The sequence below is a fragment of the Centrocercus urophasianus genome, unplaced genomic scaffold (genome assembly GCF_019232065.1).
Source record: "Centrocercus urophasianus isolate 14NV4802_14NV808 unplaced genomic scaffold, USGS_Curo_1.0 seq_20, whole genome shotgun sequence".
Lineage (NCBI taxonomy): Eukaryota > Metazoa > Chordata > Aves > Galliformes > Phasianidae > Centrocercus > Centrocercus urophasianus.
Window position 1 is genome coordinate 76,641 of NW_024884756.1, and position 17,297 is coordinate 93,937.

The 17,297-nt window shown below is 46.9% G+C and overlaps 1 protein-coding gene across 3 annotated transcripts in view; it reads right to left on the minus strand.

Annotated features, from left to right (window-relative positions):
- ADARB1 (adenosine deaminase RNA specific B1) overlaps positions 1–7,760 on the minus strand; it is a 74,143-nt gene extending 66,383 nt beyond the window's left edge. For all 3 annotated transcript variants that reach the window (XM_042822462.1, XM_042822464.1, XM_042822463.1), the window contains exon 1: positions 7,713–7,760. The gene's annotated coding sequence lies outside the window, so the exon portion shown is untranslated. The remainder of the gene's footprint in view (positions 1–7,712) is intronic.
- Positions 7,761–17,297: the final 9,537 nt, after the last annotated feature.

Below are 17,297 nucleotides of genomic sequence, written 5' to 3' on the forward strand. Positions count from 1 at the left end.
AAAAAAAAAAAAAAAAAAAAAAAAAAAAAGGCAACAAAACCCCACTCAGTTACTAATAATAGCTTTCAGGAGATAACAGAAGAAAAACTAGGTTGCATCAGAAAAAGAACAAAAAAACAAAAAACCACACAGTACTACTCACTGTCTCTCATGACTTGCACTCATGAGTGCTGGAACCTACAGAAATTAATTTTCATACAAAAAGATAAACTACCCAAAGGCTTTCAGGCTAACAATCACTTTGCACAGGCATAGCAGTACACATTCTAAGACTTCTTTCCAAATTTTGTCACTGTTGAAAGACAGAGCTGGGTTTCGCAAAACTTCCCAGATTTTTGCAAGGAGACTCAAACACCCTGGAAAGGCTGACTACACACAGTTCTTGCCACTACAACATTGCCTCTAGATCAAGCACATAAGGATAGGCTACAGTGTCACAACTGGATTTTCTGCAATTTCTTTAGCCCAGGTGATTTTGTCCCTTCACCTTTATTAAAGCTTCACTTTATTAAAAGCTTTAAAAACTCTTCCTAGCTCTCCAACTAGACCTCTATGCCTTTGTTCGACTCAGTTGCATTTTCCTGTTTCACACTCTTCAGAGCTGTGAACTCAGCAAACAGTCACAAATCAGTTTCTGATTACTCAAAGGTTCATTAGCGATGGTGGTACAAGCCTACCACAAACTCACAGATGGCAGATGTAGCCCCCAGAGCTCACCTTTGTGCTTGCTGGCAAACAAAGTGAGTCCAAACATGCTCCCAGACACGTGAGACAAAGCATAGAGCAGAGATAACCAGGGGATTGACTTCAGTCAGCACACTCCTGATCCCAATTAAAATGCTAACATGCACACAGAAACATTATTGCTGCTTCTAGTTTCCAGCTCCTCTTTGTTATCAAAATACAGTATCACATTATATTGAACTTCAGAATATTGCCTGGCATTGGTCAGTAGCAGAACCATAGAATGGGTGGGTTGGAAGGACCCCAGGGATCATCAAGTTCTAATTCCCCTGGATAGACAGCATCTGTAAAAACACTATTATAGGAATGTCAGTATAACACACCTTAAATAAGAGGAAAGCTCATCTGCTCTCTGCACCTGAGCAATGACTTCACTGAATGTAAGAGTGCTTCTAACCAAGAGACAGGCTGCATTTCAAGAGCAGACAACAAAGCCAGTCTTCTGGGGTAATGGAAGTGTAGTGCCAGAGAGCTGTTCTGAAAACCTCTGTGAGGAGGAAAAATAAATTAAAAATAAAAATAAAAGGGAATGCATTTTAGCCTACCTGGAAAGGATTATTCTTTGGTTTACTGTGGAATATGATCATAATTCAGAGCAGACACGCAGCCTCCTGTCCTGCCCGCGCCTCCACATCTGCCACAGAGCACATACATTTTGTGCAAATTACAGACATGATAGGTTCAAAGGGCTGAAAACCTCCATGGATCAGTGTCCAAAATGGGATGTTCAACCAGGTCTGAAGCATAAGTTAAAAATGCTACTAAAATTTGAGTAAGAAAAAAAATACATACGCTATCTCTCACACAGATTAAAACCACCACAAACACAATCTCTTCTGACACACTGCTGAATTCCCTCATGCAGAATCACTGAAAACACATAAAACATGTATGCTGCAAAGTTCTTTAAACTTGATTAAAGACTTCCAGGACTAAACAAAAAGGCAAATACCTAACAAAAAAGAAATTTTCCTCCTCCTTCAGTTTCCCATTGTGAACTACATCTATATATAGCAGGAGCAAGCTAGAAAGCCTGGGCAGCAGAGGAAGGTTATAAATCAGGCTCCCCCACCAAGCTAGCTTTTAAAAAGTTTCCCACAAACGCAGTAGAGCTCAGCCATCTAACATCCAACTGATTATGCTCATAACTCCCATTCTTTCAGATACTTAAATATAGCAAGTCTAAGAACAAAAGCAATGTTGAAATGTGTAATTTTAGCCTGTTTTCCATTGGCATACGTTTTTCCCTTACTGTTCTTGTAATAGCACCTATAGCAAGCCAGGCCACCTCCAGCCTGTTGGGGAGGGCTACACTTTTGCTTCACAAGGAACAGGGCAATTCTGCAGAGACTTTCCTTCCCACTCCACATCAATAGCTGCTTCACAAGCCTCCTAATTTATCATCTATGCCTTGGTGCTTGCATTGTCCCCATCTGGATTCTTCTACCAGACCATCCACATTTATGTTCCAGCTAATCTACATGTGTGTGTAAAACTGTACTAACAAAAAGACAGGTTTGCTAATGGCCTTGAATCCTAGATCCTACTATGCCCTAACTAGGATTCACATATTTTCTTTTTAATTAAGTACACTCAATATTTGAGCTGAAAAAACTAAAGCTCATTTTAATTCAGAGTTTAGACTTTGTAAGCAAGTTTTCTTTTATAAACATCTGCATCTAAAGAAGTCAAAGATAAATTTCCTCTCTAATAGTTTGATTCCCAAACACTACAGTATAATTAAGGTAGGAAAAAAAAGGTAGTGAACATTCAAATTTAAAGACTCACTTGTTAATAAAGATGACAATCTGAATAAACCTAATAACCTAAATAAAAATCAACCTAATTTTAGACATACTGCACTACTGAATAGTAGAAATCTTTCTGAATGAAAGAGGCAGGCAATAATTATGCCAAACTTAAACAGACAAAACAGTAACCTCAACTCCTAGCTGAGGTTACCTCAAAAACCTTATGTAAAAACTTCACTTTCACATGCTGTCGTTAATAAATGAAAGAAACGGATGTTTTCCACGCTTTCTTCTTCTTCTCTTTTTGATGAAATTTTAAAAAGTTCATCTCTTCCCAGGGCTGATATGACAAATTTAACAGCAGAAAGTAGTAGGGAGGAGTCACCGGGAAATTAAGAAAGCTGGTATATGCAGTTTGGAACAATCATAAGTTGGCACTGGTATAGTCCTAACGCCTGGCATTACCAAAGTCCCCCTCATAAAACTGACAGTATCATAACAACAAAAGTAACAGCAAAGCAATTGATTAGATAGTACATCTGGACATGTAGCTGCAAATTCAAGCTCCTCACCAAATGAGGACGTCTTCTACTTTTCTTTAAATTAAAAATCTAGTATATTCCTCCTCCACTTTCTCAAAATGAGAATACTTCAGATATTCAGCATCTTAGCCATAAGGCTCAAAACACAAGACCAAGAGCTCCATTGTGCTAGAATCTCTTAAAAAGAAAACGACAACTAAATGCAAAAGTTGGATTTCTTGTTCCAGCATATCTCAATAGAGAAAAGCTTCAGAAACCAAACTGGAAAAGAACATCCAGACAAACATCTTAAATCCGTGCTGGTGAAAATGGGAAAGAGACAATCCTCTTCAATTCCCAGAACAAACTTTCCTTTTGCATCTTTGCCAAAAGCACTCCACACAGAAAAACTCTAATCCACAGGGTTACATGACACCTACAGAAGAGCACTTTCCTGAACAACTGCAGAAGTCTTTACAGTGATATTTTAAATTTTTCCTTGTTTCCCACTCACAAGCAGGCTTGCTCCCGTCCCCTCTGCCTTCACCCCCCAGGGTCAAAAGGAAAGAGAAGGTGGCCAGAGTTGGCCTGTTTCCTCATAACTATGGCAATGCAAGACTGCTGGCAGGCTGCTCCTCCCTGTCCCCATGAAAGAAAACAAGGAAACTCGCTCCTCCTGGATTGCCTTGCAAAACGTGTTTTCCTGTTTGTCTTTTACCACCAAGATCCTTTGATATCTAACAGTATCTTTCCACTCAGTCAACAGGTCTTCCTCTCACTGGAGCAATAATCAGATAATTTCCTCTGCTCAGATGTTTGTCGCCACACAAAGCTTTGGCACTTACCTTTGACATCTCTACCCTCTTGTCAGACATCATCACCTCCTCAGCGTGTTGACCAATTTCCTTCAGGGATATTGATAGCATGATGCTTTATGCAGTGAGAAATCAATCTAAGAAACATACGGGGGTGGCGGGGAAAGACAAGCATTTGTTCACAGAGACAATTCTGCTTTAAAAGCACAGGCAGTATCCTCAGCATGAAGTAGAAACATAAAGAGACCTAACCCTACCACATTAGGGAGTAAATTTGATCCTACACATGGTTAACTTATCACCATCTACTTCAGGCATATAAATAAATAAATTTTAAAATGAAATAAATTAATAAAAAAAATCACAAGCCACAAAGATACAAAACTGTGAGCTAAGTCACCAAGTACAAAAGGAAGAAGCTTGCAGTCTCTGCACTTTGCAGTGCTTCTGCAGATGCTCTGTATCACATACACGAAAAATTAGTGCTTACAGTCTACCAACAGACACTTCACATGCTGAAAGCAGCCCAACATCTGCAGCCAGAAGACAACTGGGGGATGCCCCTGCAGCCAGCTTCTTCTCTCAGCTCATTGGCAGAGGCTGGACATGCAGCCGAGGTGACAGCACTGAGTCACCGTGCTGGCAGCCAGCCCCAACCAACTCCCACAGCCACCGACACAGGGCTCCAGCGCACAGCTCAAGGTAACCTCTCCAGACATTGCACCAAGCTCCCTTTGCATGAGAAATGTTCAACCACAGGAAAAGCAGAAAGATCCCAATTCTGCAGCCAGATGCCCTTCAGAGGGACATGATCTCAGTCAAGCTCCACTCCCAAGCAATTTAATATCTCTTACCTCTGCAGTTTGCTGGGCTTTTTGTTGTTTTTATTTATTTATTTGTTTTCCTATTGTTTAATTGGCTGGGCTTTTTTTTTTTTTTTTTTAAATGTTCACGTGTGCTGCTGCTCACCTACAGACCCCAACGCTCAGTCAATTCCCACAAGATTCGTAAGACTACTGATGGCCTCTGCAAGAATTCAGACTGCAAAAACAAGTATTTCTCATACCTATCATGCAACCAAGATTCATTAAAAGAATAGGGAAAAAAAAAAAAAAAAAAAAATCACTCCAATGTTAGGTAATAGGAAAGACAAAAAAAGTAAGCCACATTGTGTGCAAATAGGAGAGAAGCTTGCTAAAAAGTATAACTTCGTTTGCTTGCATAATCAATTTGTCACACATGGTTGTACTGGTTTTTTTTTTTGTTTTGTTTCGCCATGCAGCATTTATGTTATAAAGGCATTTCCTTTAAAACCAATGTACATAAGCAACAAATAAGCCTCTACAAATAAATACAATTCAAAAACAGTTAATCACAGTACTTAAACTGAAATCCACAACATGGCAGCTGGATGGCCAGAGTGCCAGCATTTACTGGTTTCAGAAGCTGCAGAAACAGCATGTGTTGTTCAGACCACATCCTCCGATGTTTCAACATCTGATGGATGGTACTATCCTGAGAAGCAACACCCACTGCTAGTCTGCTTCCATCAAAACACTACGGCACAGAGGAGCACCAAGCCACCAATCCACCTGATTCAACACATCTCTCTGTGGGTATATCTGTCACTGCCAAGCCCCAAACTTCTGAAGACACAGATCATATCCCAAATGCTTGCTGCCCCCTTACCTAACAGAAGCCTGTCATTTCAAGGGAGGATATCTGACCAAATTACAAGCAACCCAGGGCTCAGCAAAGGGCATACTGTTTGCCCAAAAGCAGGAGTGCCCAAACTGATTCCAGTGTCACCATGCTGTGACGATGCCAGATCTGAGCTAATAAACCCAGCCACCTAAAAGATTTTACCAGCTTCAATCAAAACAGACTTCGCTTTTAAGGGAGAAAAAAAAAAAAACCCTCCCACTTTATCATGATAAGTTAAACACACTATGGAGGACTTATGTGCTTATAGCAAGAGAGGCCTACCATCAGAACCCGTGGCTCTGTACTTCTGCTCACAAACCAGACAGCACAGAAAGGGCACAGAGCTTTCATTAGAGCAGATAATTCAAAATAAGCCGGGGGAAATAGAAAAGTGGCTGGAGGAATGCATTTCATAGCTGTGCTTGTGAGCTATGAAACACATTCCTCTTCAAACACCAAGAACAACATCCTCGGAACCTTCTCAGAACTCAAGTTTTCAGAAATCAAATTCTCCTATTGAATGTGACCACATAAGCCAAGCCTCTTGCTAGAGCACAAAACAAGCACAGAGTTGGCACAGCTCCGCTGCGCTCCCTGGAGCTGAGGAGCTGCTGCACAGAAGCCACAGGGAGAAGCTTTGGCAAGAATACTGGAAAAGAAACTTACGTGCCAGGGTCACAGCCTGTCTGATAAACTGTGTGGTAAAACTTGAAATCACCTCACACAACCCTTTTCCCCCTTTTCCTTAATTCCTGAAATCCAAGGATTGTGCAGATGCACAGCAATGGGAAACCATCGCAGAAGGTCAGAAGTTCTGCCTGACAAAACTGAGCATGGGCTGGCTCCAGGCAGTTCTCCACACAAGGTGCAGGGAGCTGCAGCATAGGCAAGCAAGCAGCTTGCAGACCTCCCTTCAGCTGAGGGCAGTGCCTCCAAGCTGAATTCCAGCGAACACGGCAGTTTTTTATGCAGTCAGTGGGGAAGATGGGCTGCTAGACGGCTGGTGGGGATTTTTCCATGCCACTGTGCCACCTCATTAGCAGGCATTACTAAGCTTTTCCTCTGATCACTGCAAGTGTACGTGCACGACTGGCCAAGAGTACATTACTCACTGTAGGAAGAAAGTGAAGCAGAGAGAAGACTTGGCAAATCCCTGAAAGAAATATCACAGACATCCTAAAAGTAACAACACTCATTCAAGACACAACTGTTTACACTACAAGACTCATTACACGGGAGGCTTGCCTACTTTTAGAGATAGATATCGCTACAATTGAGTGCTAGATAAACCCAAATAATTATTCTAAAAAGGCGTTGCATCACGAATTATTGTAAACATCTCCAGTTCCCTGTGGGCTGCTTCGCTGCTCCTCCTGCTCCTGCGGTGCTGCAGCCTCCGTGACAGACAGCTGGCAGAGCAGAGGCAGCCAGGGCTGCTGCCACAGCACACACGCACCGAGACACAAGGCCACGTTATTAGCTGTGCTACGGAACCAGCAAGTTGTAATCGATCACCACAAGGATTGCCGAGGAATAAAAGCGCCCCAAGCGCCACTGCAGAGCCCCGTGCCGCGGCGGTGCAGGCGGATCGCGTTCGGACAGCGCAGCGCGGAAACACCGCCGGGTTCCGCCTGAAATAACCTGCGGGAAAGCAGACGTGCCCGCTCCCAGGGCCGAGGAAAAGCACCGGCCGGGCGCCCGCCTCCACGGAGCAGCCCAGTTCTCGGCTGCATAGCCCAGGGAAGCGCCTGGCGGCGCGCAGATCGAGCCGCCCCTCAGCAAGTCTCCCGCCCTCGGCACCCCGCAGCCGCCCCTCCGGACCACAAGCCCAGCAGCGCCCGCCGCCGCGGGCTCCTCCGCTTCGAAGGGGCCGCGGACAGCGATGCCAGGAGGCCGAGCCCCAGATGCCCGAGAGAGGGAGCTGCGATCCCGGCCGCACCGGGGGGCTCCGGGGCCGGAGCTGCCGCCGCGTCGCCACCCCCTCAAAATGGCTTCGCCACCGCCGCGGCCCCTCGCCGGGCAAGGCCGCCCGCACCCCCCCACACGCCGGCCGCGCCGCACTGCGCCCGCCACGCCGCGCTCTACAGGTGAGGGTCCGGTCCCGGCACCTGCTGCCGCGCTCGGACCCGGACGGGTCCCGCGGGGCACTCCCGCCGCCGCCCCCCGTCCCGCCTCACCTCTCTCAGAGCCGCGCCGCCGCCGTTCCGCCGTGCGCGGCCCCCGCCGAGCACCGCCACGGCTGCCGCTGCGTCGCCGCCTCCGCCAGGGTCCGTGCGTGCCTGCGCGCCACCGGGACAAGCGACCGCGCGCGCGCGCGCGCACCCGCCCCTGCCGACGTGCAAAACCGCGCCCGGCCTGGCGGCGGCGCGAACACCGCGTGCGGAAAGCGGCGCAGATTGGCTGAAGACGGTGGGGCGCGCTGCGGCGCTGCGGCGGGGCGGGGCGGGGCGGGGCTGCGCTGCGCTGCGCTGCGCTGCGCTGCAGGAGGCGGCGCGAAGGGGGTGCGGGCGTGGTGCTGCCGCAGGGCTTGTGTGTGTTGGCACCGCGCCGCGCCTGGGCTGGGTGACGCGAGAAAGAGAAGTCATCTTCCAGTGGGAGCAGGGCAGAGCGTGGCGTGCCCGGCCAGTTTGCTAAGGTAACGTCCGCCTGACCTGTCCTCTGGCACAACCAGAACCCTGCTGCCCGGCAGAAGTCCCAGGCGGGCGGCAGGAGGGAGCATAGAATCATAGAATCGCTCAGGTTGGAAAAGATCTTAAAGATCATCGGGTCCAACCACAACCTGACCGTACCGTCCTAACAGCCCTCCACTAAATCGTGGCCCTGAGCACCACGTCCAAGCAGCGGACAAAGAAGCTGATGGGAGCCCAAGTGCAGAGACGGCCGCAAGTGAAATGGCTGCAAGCAGTCTTCAGAGGAAAGCAAGAAACAAAAACATACCTCGGATTCAGGAACGTGCTTTTAGCAGGTGGAAAATAACTTCACAGTTTAATACTGCAGTAATCCTACAGGGACCCTGCTTATTCTGCATCGGATGCCTGGCTTGCATCAGCCCCTGCAGTTAACAGAAGTGCCAAGAGACCTGCTGAGCCTTTGGACCTGAGGAGCCTGTGAGAGCCCAGCCTCAGTTGCATGTATTCACAGAGAGCGCAGGATGGAGGTGGACCCATCTGCAAAAGCAGCAGATCTGTGCCCAGAAGCAAAGTGAGAGCTGGTAGATTTGAGGAAGGAAGGAAAAACACTGTGTACATCCAAGCATCTGTTAGGCCAGTAGGAGATCATGGCTTCTTTTACCTTTTATCCCATAATGCCTCTGAAAGACTCGATTTTATTTTTCAGCAAGGTCACCTTTTTTTTTGTTGAGAGCCACAGAAATACCAATTATACATCAAAAAAAGGAAAGAATGGCTGCGTACCACTCACACTCTCCCTCCTTAGTCCCTGTGGCTGTGACTGACTGCACAGTCAGCAGCATCAGGAGGACTGAACCTCTTTGTTTTCAAAACCATCTCAGAAGCAGATAAGTGGATCCAGCCGCATAGGGCAAAGTGTTTTCTGTAAAGTACCTCCACACAGGCAGCAGCAAATTTCATCTGCACTTCTAGTGAGTGTTTCATGACTTGCTATGCAAATTGTTGCTCACGTGTTCAACATGAATAGAATTGGAAAAGGTTTAAATAATTATGTCAAAAATGGATTCTTGCACAGTCTGCCTGCAGGCTTGTAAGGGAAGCATGTCTTCATCTGGGGAAGTGAGGTTTCTGAGCAGTGTCTTCTGTTTTGCCATCAGCATTTGCAGATCTTAAAACAAGCCCAACAGGGCACAACAGAAAGTAGTGGTGCAGCTTCACATCTATTTTGGCCTCACTCTTCCAAATTTTGCTGTTTCTCAGCCCCAAAGGCCAGTACTGCTCCTTTCCTCCCATATATCTGAGCGCTTCATCAAGCCCCATCATCTCATCCCCAGCCACAGCTGACCACAGACATTGATTGATCAAGCAGAAATCTTAATTTTCCAGCTTTTTATCTCTTTGAGGTTACTGAATGAACATCAGAATTTATTAAATAAGCTATGAGCTTATTTAATTTGCCTTCAGATAGTATTTTTTCATCCAAGAAGCCACATTAGACACTACCAACTGCAGCCTTTTTGCCTGGTGTGGGAGTCACCAAGCTGCCCAGCACAGCACCCCTCTGCAGGCCAGACGGCCCCCAAATGTTGGAGAAGAAGTCCAGTACATGAGGAGCCTGTGGAGAGCCCAGCCTCAGTTGCATGTATTCACAGAGAGCTTAGGATGAAGGTGGACCCATCTGCAAAAGCAGCAGATCTGTGCCCAGAAGCAAAGTGAGAGCTGGTAGATTTGAGGAAGGAAGGAAAAACACTGTGTACATCCATCTGTAGAAAGTCCAGGAGTCAACACTGTCCTCAATGCAGTAAAAAAGTAATAGCTGTTCTGCATGCCAGTATTTCTAGAGAAAAGATGTTAGGTGTGAATTCAGTGAAATGCAGAATATATGCTGGAAATATATTAGGAAGACGCTTCTACCAGGCAAGTAGAGGGACACTTGTCCATCATGTGCACCAGCACCAGGACTCTCTGAAAAGGGTCAAATAGACCCAAACTACAGAAAGTACTAGATAGATGGAGTGGAGAGGTGGCTGCAGAGCTTTGCAGCCTGCCTGCTCTCCAGAGCAGAGCTGTTCTGCAAATATAGCCACCACAGATGCTGTGCTGACCACAGGGAATAGTTTCCTCACCCAAAGTGAAATCTGAGCTGCTGCTGACGCCAAGACATAAGCAAAACCTAGGAGCCACAGAATATTACAGCAAAGGAGAGAATATCCAAAAACGCAATAGCCAACACCTAAAATCAAAATGCTATGGGGTGAGAGGCCCTCCTGAAACCACCACTCCTCACATACATCCTCCAACTGCATGAGAGTGCCCAAAGCCCTGCCAGCAATACCCAGCCTCCAGAACAATAAGCTGTTCATTAAGGTGGTGAGGATCAAAAAAGAGCAAATATTTGAAGAACAAAATTTGATTATACCATATGCTTTTAACTGTGATTTTCTATGGTTTTTGAGCCCTGTCATTTTATACTTTGTCTACTCATCTGACAAGCTGGCAAGTGCTCACATAAGGAATAGCAAAGGAAAGTTGACAGTAATCTTATTGCAGCGTGCAACTGGGCAATGAGGTACATGCCCTGTGTCAGGAAGAAGCATGACCACTTAGCTATCAAAGAAGTGTTTTATATTCATCTTTCAGATAAAAATGATCTGTACTGCTGTATCAAACACCTCAGTATTATTAAGACCTCACACTAAGTGCTTAGTCCACTTTCTCACCCATTTCTCTAGAGCACTAAGGTGTTGTTACTGCATTGCATTGAGCTTCCTCCCTAGTTGTTCCATGCACACACACAGCACCAAGCAGCTGCTCTGCTTGCGCTTGGCTTGTTCCCTCACCCCATTTGCTCCTGGCAGGGTAAGGACTTGTGCACAGATTAATGGGGAGGATGAAGCAGATCAGCACAAAAGGCTGGGCTGGAAACAACAACCTATTTTTGTACATTCTCCTTCAGAGGATGTCCTTCTCCTCCTTGCCCTGCCTAGGAGCAGCATCGCCTGAAGGCTGTAAGCAGGCAGCTCTTGGTTGTGGGAAGCTTCACCTCCAAGAAACCTTCACCTTTCTTACTGTATTTTTTCAGCTGAAGAAATTTAACACTAGCTCCTATTTGAGGATTTTTTTTTTTTTTTTCATGATCAGCAGTAAGACTCCATTTCTCCCCTGTGGACTGGTACAGAGACAAGTATGGGTTGGGAGACATGGCGTTCTCCCTAGGTTCTTGCCCTGCTGAAGGACTGGTCCAACCCAACCGCTGTAATTTGGTCCCCTGCTTATTGCTAGGATGAAAAGCATGCCTTCCCTGAAAAGCACTGGCCTTGCAGAGCTGTCCTGATGTAAAACAGTTGCTGGTGTTTAGGAACCATCACATTTTTCTGAACCATTTCCTCCTTTTTTTCCTAGTTTTTATCCAAATCTTCTATTTAAACTTTTTTTTTCCTCTGCTCCATTTGTTATTTGTAAGCTTGCTTTAATAAAGAAATGGATTTTTAACAAGCTTTTGTCAAACTCCTGAGACACTGCAAAGATTAGGCTGTTGCTTGTAAAGCTGTGTGTAGCACTTCACAAATGCCGTAAGCCAGAAGCACCATTAGTGTTTGCATACTCTGAAAGAGTTTTCCAGCCCAGGTCAGCTCAACTTGCATGCTGGTCTCAATCCTTTGGGTCTCGATGTCTCAGGATTCATTTCGAGTCTCATTTGGCATAAAGCTGCCCAGTGCAGGACTTCTTCATAGGCTAATCCTGCTGTCCACTATCCTGCTGTGGCCGTGGCCAGCTTGCCAGCCAGGGTGATGCCACTGGTGAGGCCTGTGAGCTTTCAAGGTCCCTATGGTATGCAGCATTTCAAGATCTGACATGACTGTGAGCTTGCGTTGATATGACATAGAGCCATACATTGCAGAAATGACAAGCTCTTCCCAACAGTGTCTGTGCCTGTGATTTCGGGAAATTGTTCTTTGAAATCTTCCCTCACTCTTTGTGTCTGATCACAGGCTCTACAAGAGGCTGAAAGCTCTACTTTTCTACTTTTTAACATCTCCCTCTGCACTGAGTGCTAATGTCTGCTTGCATGCAAGTTCTGACCTACAGAGAGGAGTCCAAGGGGACAACACTTGGGCATCCCAGCAGCTTTTTGGGCATGAACCGTCCTGCTATCACAGTACGTCACTCCTGGTGGGCAGATAATGCTGAGTATCCATTCCACACCCACCACATTGGAGTTGCACCTCATGCCCAGCGTGCCTTTCAATCCAGACCTACGTCCAGAGCTCTCATCCTCACCCACAGGCTGTAGTGGTCACACTTAGTGACAACATCCCACCACATTTTCCTGCCTGCTTCTGCCCCAGCTGCAGCATGCCCACTAATCAACTTTAAAAGGAAAAGGAGAGCACACAAATGTTAGGATCACCTGTATTTCTGAGCAGAGGCCACTATAGAGCATGTAATTTAACTCTCCTAAAAATCATTGACACCTCAGTTATTCAGCATGTGTGCTCCACTTCTGAAGCTCACTGGCTGATATTTCCATGCTACTGAGATATCAAGTGTGGGTTTTTTTGTGTAAAGGTGTTGGCTGTAAAGACAGACTTGTGGAAAATCCAAAGGCAGTTTGCAGTACTGGGCAAAGTGGTTGTGCTGTGCAAGGGACAGCATGAAACCAGCCTCCTACTTCTTAATATGTGTGTCTGTATTCCTTCCACCTTTTTTTTGTGGGTGGTGGATTTTATACCCTTGCAGATGTCAACATACAGTAACTCTTCTTTCTATGCAATTTGTAACGTGAGTTTCCAAGGGCAGAGCATGAATCAGCACAGCCTGTCAGCTCCATGGCAGTACACTTGCAGCACCTTGAACCCACCAACTAGTCTAAGGGTGCCAAGTTGCAGCAGGATGAGGGAAAAGGCCTTTGCGGGTGTAATTGCTCATTGCGAATACAGCAAATAGAGAGTGCAAGCAACAGATTCCAGAGGGGAGACCCACAGGGATCTGAGATGGACATCACAATCTTCAACAACATAGAGAAGGAGAGAGAAGCAGGATGACAAGAGATTGTTGCTGGTACATTCATCAAGGTTGTAAAGACAAGGCCAAATATGAAGAGCTGCAGGAAGAATTTCTTACCAGAAGCTCCCCAGTGCTCTGCCCAGCGTTGCAGAGGGCACCTGCAGTCATCATTTGCTGTGCTTTAGATGGAGGACATTCTCAACATCCGCAGCTCTGCAGCAGTTAACCACTTCTCCCATAGTAATACCACCTGGCTCCCATGCAGCCAACAGATGAATTCATGAGTCAGGCAGTGGTTGTTTAACTTAGTGAAGTGGAAGGTGTTTAGATTAACCTTTGCATTGGTGAGCAGTGATTTAAACATATCCAGGACAGCTGTAAACACACTCAGATTAAACAAATCTAAAATAGCTGTAAGCACAGGCACATCTTGTTGTCCCACTATACCAACACCACTTCCAGAGTTGAGCTGCCAGCTGCATCTCTGGGCCACAGCTTCACTGTCAGTGCAAGAGCTGAGTCTCCTTGCCACTAACCAAGAGAAAGAAATGCATCACACTTGAGTGAGATGAACCCCCAGAGCAGTCATTTGGCAGCTCAGCAATGTCGGAGCACAGTTCCTCCCCTTTCAGCTATAGCATTGTAGAGTTTGACAGGCATTCCACAAGGCTTTTTGCCAAACACTTGAAGCCTAACTCCCAAAGAAGGAAGCCAGATTATCAATCAGCAAATCCAGCAAAGTCTCTGTGCCTGAGAGCACATAATGACCTCTGCTGGACATCATAAATCAGAGACAAAATAGGAAAAGTTGAGGCCAGGAGCTGCAGAAGGTGGACTCTGTTGGGATGTGCTGGGTCTGAGCAGCCAACTCACTGGGAGAGCCTTCCCTTCCTTTCAGTGTATTGGCTGCACCACCCATCTTGGTGTCATCACAAACTTGCTGAGGGTGCACTCGATGCCATCATCTATGCCATTGATGGAGATGTTGAAGAGCACTGGTCCCAAGACCGACCCCTGAGGGACATCACTTGTGACCAGCCTCCACCCTGACACAGAACCACTGATCACAGCCCTTTGGCTGCATCCAGCCAGCCAGTTCCTAATCCATCCAATAGTCCATCCTTCAAATCCACACCTCTCCAATTTAGAGAGAAGGATGTGGTGAGGGACCATGTCAAAGGCCGTGTAGAAGTCCAGGTAGATGACATCTGCCACTCTTCCCCTGTCCACTGATGCCATCACTCCATCACAGAAAGCCACCAGATTGGTCAGTCAAGATCTGCCATTGGTGAAGCCATGCTGGATGTCTCAGATCACCTCTTTGTCTCATATGTGTCTTAACAAAGCTTCTGGGAGGATCTGCTCCATGATCTTCCCAGGCACAGAGGTGAGGTTTACTGGCCTGTAGTTCCCCAGGTCTTCCTTTCTCCCTTTCTTAAAAATGGGATTCTTAAAAAATGTTTCCCTTTTTCCAGTCACTGGGGACTTCACCAGACAGCCATGATTTTTCAAATATGATGGAGAGTGGCTTGGCAACCACATCAGCCATCTCTTTCAGAACCCTGGGATGGATATCATCCAGCCCCATGGACTTACACATGTTCAATTTCATGAGGAGGACTTGGCCTTGTTCTACTGTTACAGTGAGACAGAAACCACTCCCCATACCCTCATCTAGAGTCTCACGGTCCTGGCAGACATGGGAAGCCTGATCACCTATGAAGACTGAGGCAAAGCACTCTTTGAGTACCTCAGCTTTTTCTATGTATGAGGAAGCCAGCTCCCCATAACCTTTCATCAGGGGGGGCTCTCTCTCCTTGGCCTGTCTCCTCCTGCCCATGGAAAGTCAGGGTGCATATGGAGCTGAACTTGGTGAGGGATGTGAAAGATAACAAGAAGGGGTTTTACAGGTACATGGGCAGGAGGAGACACACACGGACAACAGCCCTGTATTCTTCCCAGGATACACAACCCTGCTTCCACTTTCTGTACATTTCCCTCTTTTTTCTCAGTTTAAGCTGCAGGTCCTTGCACAACCACGACAGTCACCTGCCTCTCCTGCTCAACTTCTGATAGGGGATGTGGAGAGCCGTTGTGCTCTCATAAGGGTGTCCTTAAAGAGCTGCCAGTTTTGTTCTGTGCCCATGCCCTTAAGGACAGTTTCCCAGGGGATCCCACTCAGCAGTTCCTTGAGCAGCTGGAAGTTTGCTCTCCTAAAGCACAGGGTCCTAGCTCTGCTTTTTGCCAGGTCTTCTTTCTTCAAGATCACAAACTCCACCAAGGCATGTCACTACAGTCCAGGCTGCCTCCAATCTTAACCTCTCTAACGTTTTTCTCTGCATTGGTGAGCACCAGGTCCAGTAAAGCTTCACCTCGGGGTGGCCCATCTATTACCTGGACCAGGAAGATGTCCTTGATAGACTCCAGGAATCTCCTGGATTGTCTGTCACCTGCTGTGCCGTTGTCCCAGCAGGTATCCAGGTGGTTGAAATCCCCCATCAGGACAAGAGCCTGTGAGCATGACACCTCCTGCAGCTGAAGCAAGAAGGCCTTGTCAACAACTTCCTCCTGATCAGGTGGCCTGTAGCAGACCCCAACCACTAGGTGCCCTTTGCTGGACTGATCCTTGTTTTTAACCCACAAGCTCTCGACCTGATTGTGGCTGTTCCTCACATACAGCTCCTCACAATCTATCCACTTTCTAACATGGAGGGCAACTCCCCCACCATTCCTACTCTGTCCATCCCTTCTGAAAAGCCCGTAGTCCTCAATCAGGGTACTCCAATCACGGAATTCATCCCACCATGTTTCCGTGATAGCAATTAGGTCATACTTTCCCAATTGTGCCATGGTTTCCATCTCCTCCTGTTTATTTCCCATGCTGCATGCATTGGTACAGAGGTACTTCAGCCTTGTTGGCCTCGTTGCCTTTTCAGAAAAGCCCTCCTTAGTACCTCCAGGACAAGTCTGGGTTTTCCCTTGCTGCCTCCCAAGGTGACAGTGTTCCCATACACTTCTCTGTCACCCAATACACCCCCTTCCTCAATCATATCTAGTTTAAAGCCCTACTAATCAGCCCAGGAATACTTCTAGTCAGTTGGCTCCTGTCTGCTACCAGCATTCCCTCTGTCTCAAGGCTGCATCCCAAGCCATAGTACCCAAAGCCAAGTGCGACTCCATTCACAAAGCCATTCATTGAGCGTGCCCACCCTCCTCCTTTTATGCAAATCCCAGTCACCAACTGAGAGGACAGAGGAGAACACAACTTGTGCTCCTGATCCCTTCAGAAGTCTTCAACACAGAGTAAACTGCATCCCAAGCATCACCAAGTGTGCCAGTGGCTTCCTAACACTGCTTGCACCCATGCTGTCTCCTGCAGCTTCCTGGACGTCACTGAGGCCTCCAGGTCCCTGTACTGCTGCACATTTGAGTTTCCCAGAGGCGATGACAGCCCTCCAGGATGTCTTGTCTGACTTCTTGTCTCCCAGCCATGCCTTGCTGAATTGCAAAGAGAGCCAGTATTAAATTAAAACATAAAAATCCTCATTTTACTAAAGTTGATGAGAGGTCTGGACCACGCTGGCCATGGCAGCAGAGCAAACCACTATGTGACACATAAGGGACAGAAGCAGCCCCACCATTGCACAGGGACAACGCGCTAGCCAGACCTGATGCACACATACCTGCACAGCCACAGGAGCATTTCATGTGCTTGCAACTCACAGCAAGTTCAAGCGGCATATCAACTGACACCATGCCAGCGCAGAGGTACTCTGCTGCTGGCACCAAACATTGATCATTAAAGCTGAGAAAACCCTTAGATTATGTTTTTATGCAAGTGAAACCAAGTGATCTGGAAAATCCCAGAGTGTTTGGATGCAAAGGTCTAAATCTTAATGACACTTCTGGCAAAGCTCTGTGTCTTGTTTGTGCTATTTAGCAACTTCTCCATAAGGAAGCAAACTGACTTTGTTAAGGAAAAAAAAAGCTACTGCACAAATCCTCACCCCACTGTCTGAGTTTGACAGAGGTCAGTAGGGACTCAGTTCGTGTTGCTGGAGGTCCCCACCCAGTGGGGCTTCTGGACCAGGCTGAGAAGTCACCTGCTGCAGCTGCACCTCAGGC